Source organism: Microtus ochrogaster, chromosome 10, assembly GCF_000317375.1.
Source record: "Microtus ochrogaster isolate Prairie Vole_2 chromosome 10, MicOch1.0, whole genome shotgun sequence".
Lineage (NCBI taxonomy): Eukaryota > Metazoa > Chordata > Mammalia > Rodentia > Cricetidae > Microtus > Microtus ochrogaster.
In genome coordinates this window covers 81,623,982-81,631,177 of record NC_022016.1, presented here as the reverse complement: position 1 = coordinate 81,631,177, position 7,196 = coordinate 81,623,982, and the positions used below count along the sequence as shown (strand labels likewise).

General features: G+C 51.3%; 1 protein-coding gene across 8 annotated transcripts in view; it reads right to left on the bottom strand.

Annotated features, from left to right (window-relative positions):
* Camta1 (calmodulin binding transcription activator 1) overlaps nt 1-7,196 on the bottom strand; it is an 805,451-nt gene that overhangs the window by 208,721 nt on the left and 589,534 nt on the right. The gene's annotated exons all lie outside the window — the stretch shown is intronic.

The following is a 7,196-nucleotide window of genomic DNA, read 5'->3' as shown; positions in this document are numbered from 1 at the left end:
TGCTGGGCGCCTTTCCCAACTGCTCTCCAGCTTCTTTTTTACACAGGATCGCTCACTGAACCTGGAGCTCACCCAGCTGACTAGATTGCCTGGCCAATGAGATCTTCTTCTGGGTCCTTCTGTCCCTCCTTGTCTATAGGTGCACGTTACCAAGTCCAACATTTTTTATGGGTGCCACGGATCCAACATCAGGTCCCCACGCTTATGCAGCAAGTATGTTACCAGTGGAACCATCTCTCTGGCCCCTGCTGGTACTGTTGAGGGGGGACTGGATCACAGAGGTCTTAAGCTCACCCACGGGTCCTCTGTTGATGAGCTCATAGCTGGATGGACCGTGAGGAAGTGGGACCTAGCTGGGGATAGTGGGTCACTGGGACAGGTATGTCTTCGGAGGGTAGTCTTGTCCCTTTTCAGTCCCTCTCTTCCTCTCTCTTTCTCCCTAGCTGTCATGAGGTAGGCAAGCAGCTTCACCTCACTCACCATGTCCCTCTGCTAGAATGGTGTGCCTCACCCAAGGAGCAACAGGGCCAAGTGTCCACCCACTAGAGCCCCTGAAACTGAGACACACACACACACACACACACACACACACACACACACACACACACACAACTTTCATTGTTTAAGTTGTTTTTTTTTAAGGTATTTTGTCATAGATAAAAAGTGGCTAAAACTGGTGCCCAGTGGATATTCTACTGGGGGGTGATATTCCCAGTAGAATACCTTAGGAAGGGGATTAAAGTCTTCCAGGTTCCCTCTGCCCTTTGATGGGAGGCTCCATATATTTGAAATGACATTTGGCTTTTTGAAGAGATGGAGGCATAAAGGGTCAAAAAAAATTGATGCAATGTCCTCCTCAGAATACGACTTGGATAGGGTCTTCTGCTAGAGCCGGCTCTGAATGGGTGCAGGGCCCTTTCTCCTCAGGGCAGGGGAGCACAAACAGCGGTCCTAGGGAGGACTCCATCACCCTGTGCTCACATTCACTAAGTGTGCCCCTTAGTTCTTATGCCTCCCCCAACTCATCAGAGCCCTGAGATGGTAAGCCACCATTGTGGCTTTCCCTGGGGCTCTGTGGGGGGATGGTGTGGTGAGTTCAGACCCACAATGGAGAGAACTTGTGGAGAGGAGAGGGAAGGAAGGGAGGCATCCCAAAAATGGGGTCCCGGTGGGGCTCAGACTCCAGAGGTCCAGCTATGTCATCTGACAGCTTTTACTTTACCAGGTATTTAATTGTTTGCCAATTGCAAAGAGAAGGCCCAACTGTCACCAGCTTGTTATTGGCATTCTGGCTCCTGCGTGGTCTGTACACTCCTGTCTCTGGTCACATCCATGTTTCATCAGGCTGCACAGTGGTCACCTGGCCACCCAGATGTCCTCTCAGTTTCTGACGTTCCCTGAGCCCTTGGTCAGAAAGTCAAGAGTCCCTGGTGGCTCAGTGGCCACCCAAACTTAGTAATTCAGAGGTCCCACCCTGTCACAGGCTCAGAGCTGGGTATACGAGGGGCCTTTCAGGCCACCCTGGGCAAGCACTACCTCCACACTGGAACTTGTAACGATATGTTGACTTAAACTTATGCTGGGACCTCCTCCCTCTGTTTTGGGCTGGTTTTCACTCCCAGAACGGAATGGACACCATACTCCCTGTAATGGGACATGCCCAGATACCCAAGTGGTGTCTAGAAGTCTGTGTGGATTTCTCTAGACCTTTGGGCCCGAAGAAGATAAATCTCACAGAACACTGCTCTTCCTATCCAGAAACGGAAACCATCTACTCAGGAATCCACCCTGGGCTCTTCTTCAGCCCCCAAATCCATTCTAATCCTCCTCCCCTATGAGACAGGAAGATGACAAGGAACAATGCATATGGCCTCCTTTGTAAACGGAGTCAATACTGAAGAGGGACCCACATTCCCCTGTACCTAGGAAGAGTCAGGTGTGGTGCCTGGGTCTACAACCATCATCACCAACTTGAATGGAATTCTTATGCCCATCCCATAGGTAGGGGGCATGGCCACAGAGGGATTAGAACATTGGCTATGGCCACAAATCAAGCAGATTCAAAACTTCCTCTCCAAGGACAGAGATGAGAGCAAGGAAAGAGATATCTTGATGGAGGGAGCCATTATGGTGTTAACAAGAAATCTGGCTCTAGAGAAATTCCCAGGAATCCACAAGGATGACCCAGCTAAGACCCTAAGCAATAGAGGAGAGGATGCCTGAACTGGCCTTGCCCTGTGGTCAGACTGATGATGATCTTAAACACCACCATAGATCCCTCATCCAGCCACTGATGGAAACAGAGGCAGAGACCCGCATCGGAGCACTGGACTGAGCTCCCAAAGTTCAGTTGAAGAGTGGGAAGAGTGAGAACATGAGCAAAGAGGTCAAGACCATGATGGGGACACCCACTGAAACAGTCTACATGGACTAATGGGAGCTCACCAACTCTAGCCGGACAGGGAAGGAACAAACATAGGACCAAACTAGTCCCTCTGAATGTGGATGACAGTTGTATGGCTGGGGTAGACTGAGGAGCCACTGGCAGTAGCACCAGGATTTGTCCCTGCTGCTTATACTGGCTTTTGGGAACCTATTCTCTTTGGTTGGATGCCTTGCTCAGCCTAGATATAGTAGGGAGGGCTTTCCCCATAGCAATGTGCCTTACCCTCTCTGAGGAGTGGATGGGTGTGGGGTGGGAGGGAGGAGGGAGTGGGAACTTGGATTGGTATGTATAATGAAAAAAGATAGTTTGTTTTCTTTAAAAAAAATTAAATTTAAAAAACCTTCCTCTCCAACAAAGAAGTCCCCTGTGACCCTGCAGGGAAGCGTCTTAGAGTTCATCCTCAAGGATTAAGCTGACCAACAAAGACAAGATCCCAGGGGACTTGGAGTGTTCATTAAGAACAATTAAGTATCATAAGTCTGAGCACTGGAGGACAATTAGGTGTCTGTGGAGTAGGATACAATGAGGCCATCAAGAGCGATTCCACAGATCGGAGCCCCTTAGCCTGTAAAGATGTTCCTGAAAAGACACATGTGACAGCAGACCACCAGACCACCGTGTGTAACAACAGGAGCAGGTTCACCCACCGCGTGTAACAACAGGAGCAGGTTCACCCACCGCGTGTAACAACAGGAGCAGGTTCACCCACCGCGTGTAACAACAGGAGCAGGTTCACCCACCATGTGTAACAACAGGAGCAGGTTCACGCACCATGTGTAACAACAGGAGCAGGTTCACCCATTGTGCCTAACAGGAGCAGGTTCACCCACCGTGTGTAACAACAGGAGCAGGTTCATCCACCGCGTGTAACAACAGGAGCAGGTTCACCCATTGCGCCTAACAGGAGCAGGTTCACCCACCACGCCTAACAGGAGCAGGTTCACCCACCGCGCCTAACAGGAGCAGGTTCACCCAAGCCCACAGTCACGGCCTGACATCGTCTCGGAAGCTCATACATGAATGTTTGAAAAGCAATTACTTCAAGTGGTGGGTGTCATGCGATCTTTCCAGAATCCTTTTCCTTTTCTGTCTGGTTTGATTTCCAAATCTGGGCATGGTCTGCTTTCCTAATTAGAAAATAATGAGGCTATGTGTGGTTTACAAAGAAGAGTCCTTCAGGGGTTCACACACAGAGCACTTCACCGCAGACACAGCTGGCTTTCATCTGGGTGAGTTCCTTTCCTCTGTATTATTTGGTATGGGGATTAGTTCTTTGACCCTTGGGATGGGGGCACCCCGGGTCCCTATCTTTTTTCATCTAGGATTTCCAGGATGGTTCTTGACTCTCCTACTATCTTGAGAAGAGAGAGGCAGCACGGGAAATCCTTAGAGGGACAAGCAGAAATGATCCCCCTGCTCCACCCACAACTCCAGTGTTTCAGCTCTCAGTCCTGCACCAGCATCCAGGATGTCTGCATCTAGGACCTCTGCATCCTGGGCATCTCCATCCAGGACGTCTGCATCCCAGGCATCTCCATCCAGCACCTGAGGAATCCAGCTCTAGAGGGGCTGCACATGGCCTGGGGGAGCCCCTCCCAGCCAAGGGAGAGGTACACATGTTCTGGATCCTTGCCAGCACTCTGCCTGGCCACCACCTGCTGCCCGCATGGTTCCTGCTTCCTCCAAGCTCCCCCAGTCCACACTATGTCTCCAACAGGAGGCTTTGGGACAGCAGAACAATTTAATTCCTATTACAGTATAAAAATTAATAACATTAAAATGTCATGATCATCCTACACTAATTAAGCATCTAATGAATAATTAGCTGTGGACACATCTGACATTTTTGGTCATTAATTTGAGCAAGTGTTTTAAGTTCCAAACAAAACCCCTTTGTGGTGGAGTTTGCGACTTCATGTGAAGAGACGGGGGGGGGGGGGGGGGCAGAGCCTTACAAAGAGGCTGGCTGTGGGGAGGTAGGAGGGGTAGAGGTGAGTGGGCTGCCTGGAGGCTAGTGCCCAGCATTCTCTAACCTGGTAGGCTTCACCAGGGGGTGTGATATGCCATGGGGTTACCCTACACTACCAGGCTTCACAAGCCTGTTCCCACAGCTGTCCCAGCACAGAGACTCCAGACAGGGAAAGGTCCTTGTTTAGAGCCTCCCCGTAGTCAATTGTCTGCCAGGGCTGCCGGATGCTTCTGGAAGGGAAAGACTCTTGGGTTTTATAGGACAACTGCAGATCCCGGGGAAAGTGACACTGGGTCCGCCTGAGGCGCACGGTGACAACAGCTCATAAGGTTGAGAGCGGTCAGTGCTCAGTGACATCCCTAGACCTTGACTCTGAACACTCCGGGATAAGAAAGTTAAAATTTGGCTTCAGAGGTATTTGGTCATGGCAGTGTGAAAAGTGACCAACACACCTTTGAATCATAAATAACGTAATTCATTACCTCCCCTCCATATACTGCTCAAATACAGATGGGAATTCCCACATCACAGATGAGAGAACGGGTGTGCAAGGTCATAGGACTAGGTTGTTTCTCTAGCCCGTGTGTGTGTGTGTGCGCGCGTGTGTACAAGCCACAGCATACATGCGGAGGTCAGAGGACATTCTGTGGCATCAGTTTTCCCCTTCCACCAAGGAGTCCTGGAGATTAAATCAAGCCGGCAGGCTTGGCAGAGCACTTTCATCCAGCTGAGCCATCTTGTTGGGGTAAACTTCAGGACTTACAAAGCTGAAGCTCTACCCAGTGCTTTGCCCAATTTCCCAGGTTTGACTTGAAGGGAAGGGAGACAGCGGCATGCTGGCAGGGCACGGTCTCCACCTCTGAGGAGCGTAGCTGACAAGCAGAATTAAGGATCCTTCGCAAGTACGTGACCTCCACCGTCTTTCAAGGACCACGGGAAGACTGGGTGGGGCGAAGGGGAGGGGCTGAAGGAGGATCACAAGGAGGGATTGAGGGGACAGACGTGAGGCTCCCAGAAAGACAACTGTGTGGGGGGTAATGGAGGATATAAACGGTTTGATCAGGGATTGGGGTGAGGTTAATCTTGTAAAGATGCAGTGACTCCCAAACCATGGGGGCCCTGCAGAGCAACTCTCAAACAAAAGCAGGAATGAAGGTGGCTGTTCTGAACCAGGGGGCTCAGGAGGCAGGGGGGTCCTAAAACTGAGGTCCCTTTGAGGGGGAACATGAGGGGACTTTGATGGTTTGTGTATTTTAGGGAAGGTTCGCGGGAAAACCATTTTGTGTAAATAACACGTTCCTGCCCTAGGAACTGCAAGCTTTCTAGTCAAGCTCCCAACTTATTGCTGCGCCGCCACAGAGCCCAAAGCCCTCAGTGTCAAGTCTCCTCTTCCCACAGCTCCTGGCACAGTGGGGAAGAACTGCCCCCTGAGCTTCTGATCCAGTGAGAGCGAGTCTCCCCGCTTCATACCTTTGTCTGCACCCCATACTACAGGTATGAGCACATGAGGACATTGCCAGGCGCATCCAACACCAGGTATCAGAGGTGAGCCCACTCCAGTCTGTCTGACTCCATTCCCTTCCCCATCATCACCTGGGATATTGGCACCAGAAGCCATCCTGGGCATCACCCCAGACCCACCTGACCAGCATTCCTTGGAGGGCGCCCAGACATTGAGTTCCCTCTGTTTTCTGATGGGACACGGTGCCCCGGAAGCTGCTGCTCTTGCCTTTTTCTTTACAAGAAGGCTATTTACTGAAAATGGTAGGGTGATTTGAAGTCCTTTTATTTGCCCAATGTGGAATCTTTATCTGGTGTGACATGAGCATGCCTGTAATCCCTACATGTTGAAGGTGGCAAAAAGGAAGGATGGAGAGCTAAGGCTAGCCTGAGCTACACTACAAGACCCCCCATCTCCTCTCCTCCCCCACCCCTCCCGCCCCGCCCCACCCCACCCCAGAGGGGCTGGAATGCATCTGGTCTGATGTCTGACTGGTGACTTTTAGGAAGGCCCTATCTATGGTCTCAGAGGAAGGGTGCGGTCACCAATTATTGTTGTTCCTAGGATGACCTAGGAACGACAGTCCAGACATGTGGTCCAGAGGCCACAGGGGGCAGAGGAGGAGCCGCTAACCTCTGGTCACCCAACTGTCAGGCAAACTAGATTTCCTCAGCTCACACCATCATATGTAGGTGGCCTCTGGGCCCATGCAGCTCACTTGGCTGGCGGAAGTGATGCCCAGGTTCACGTCCCTCACGTAAGGTCACGGAGCCTCGGCATCCTGGCCTCTCTTACTCTGTGGCAGGTGTGCTGCTGTCCCCACCTGGAGACCTTTACCTAGCAGCTGTGGAAGGTGCAGCCCAAGCCTCAGGCCTCAGTGAGCTTTTAGGGCCTAGTTATAGACCTCTGAGAAATGGGGCTTGTAATGGAAACTCTGAGGCTACCTAAAATATGACCTTGCACTGGGTGCTCCCAGAACGCGGCCCTGATTTATAAAGCACTCAGAGATCCTGGGTCATTTTGAAACGTATGGACAACAACCAGAAATGGAGTAAACTCGGAGAGGAAAAGAAACGACACAAAGGTCTGTGGACGATAAAGTGTGCCAAGGCCAAGAGTCCAGAAATCAAGCCAGTGTCACAATGTTTGGTCTCTGTCCTGAATCCTAGTCCCCCTCCTCTCAGGACGTGTCCCCAGCCTAGTGGAGGCCTGCAATTCTGTCATCAGTCAGCTGCTGGGCAGTGCTCTCCTCATCCCCTGGCTGCTACTAGTGCCATCAC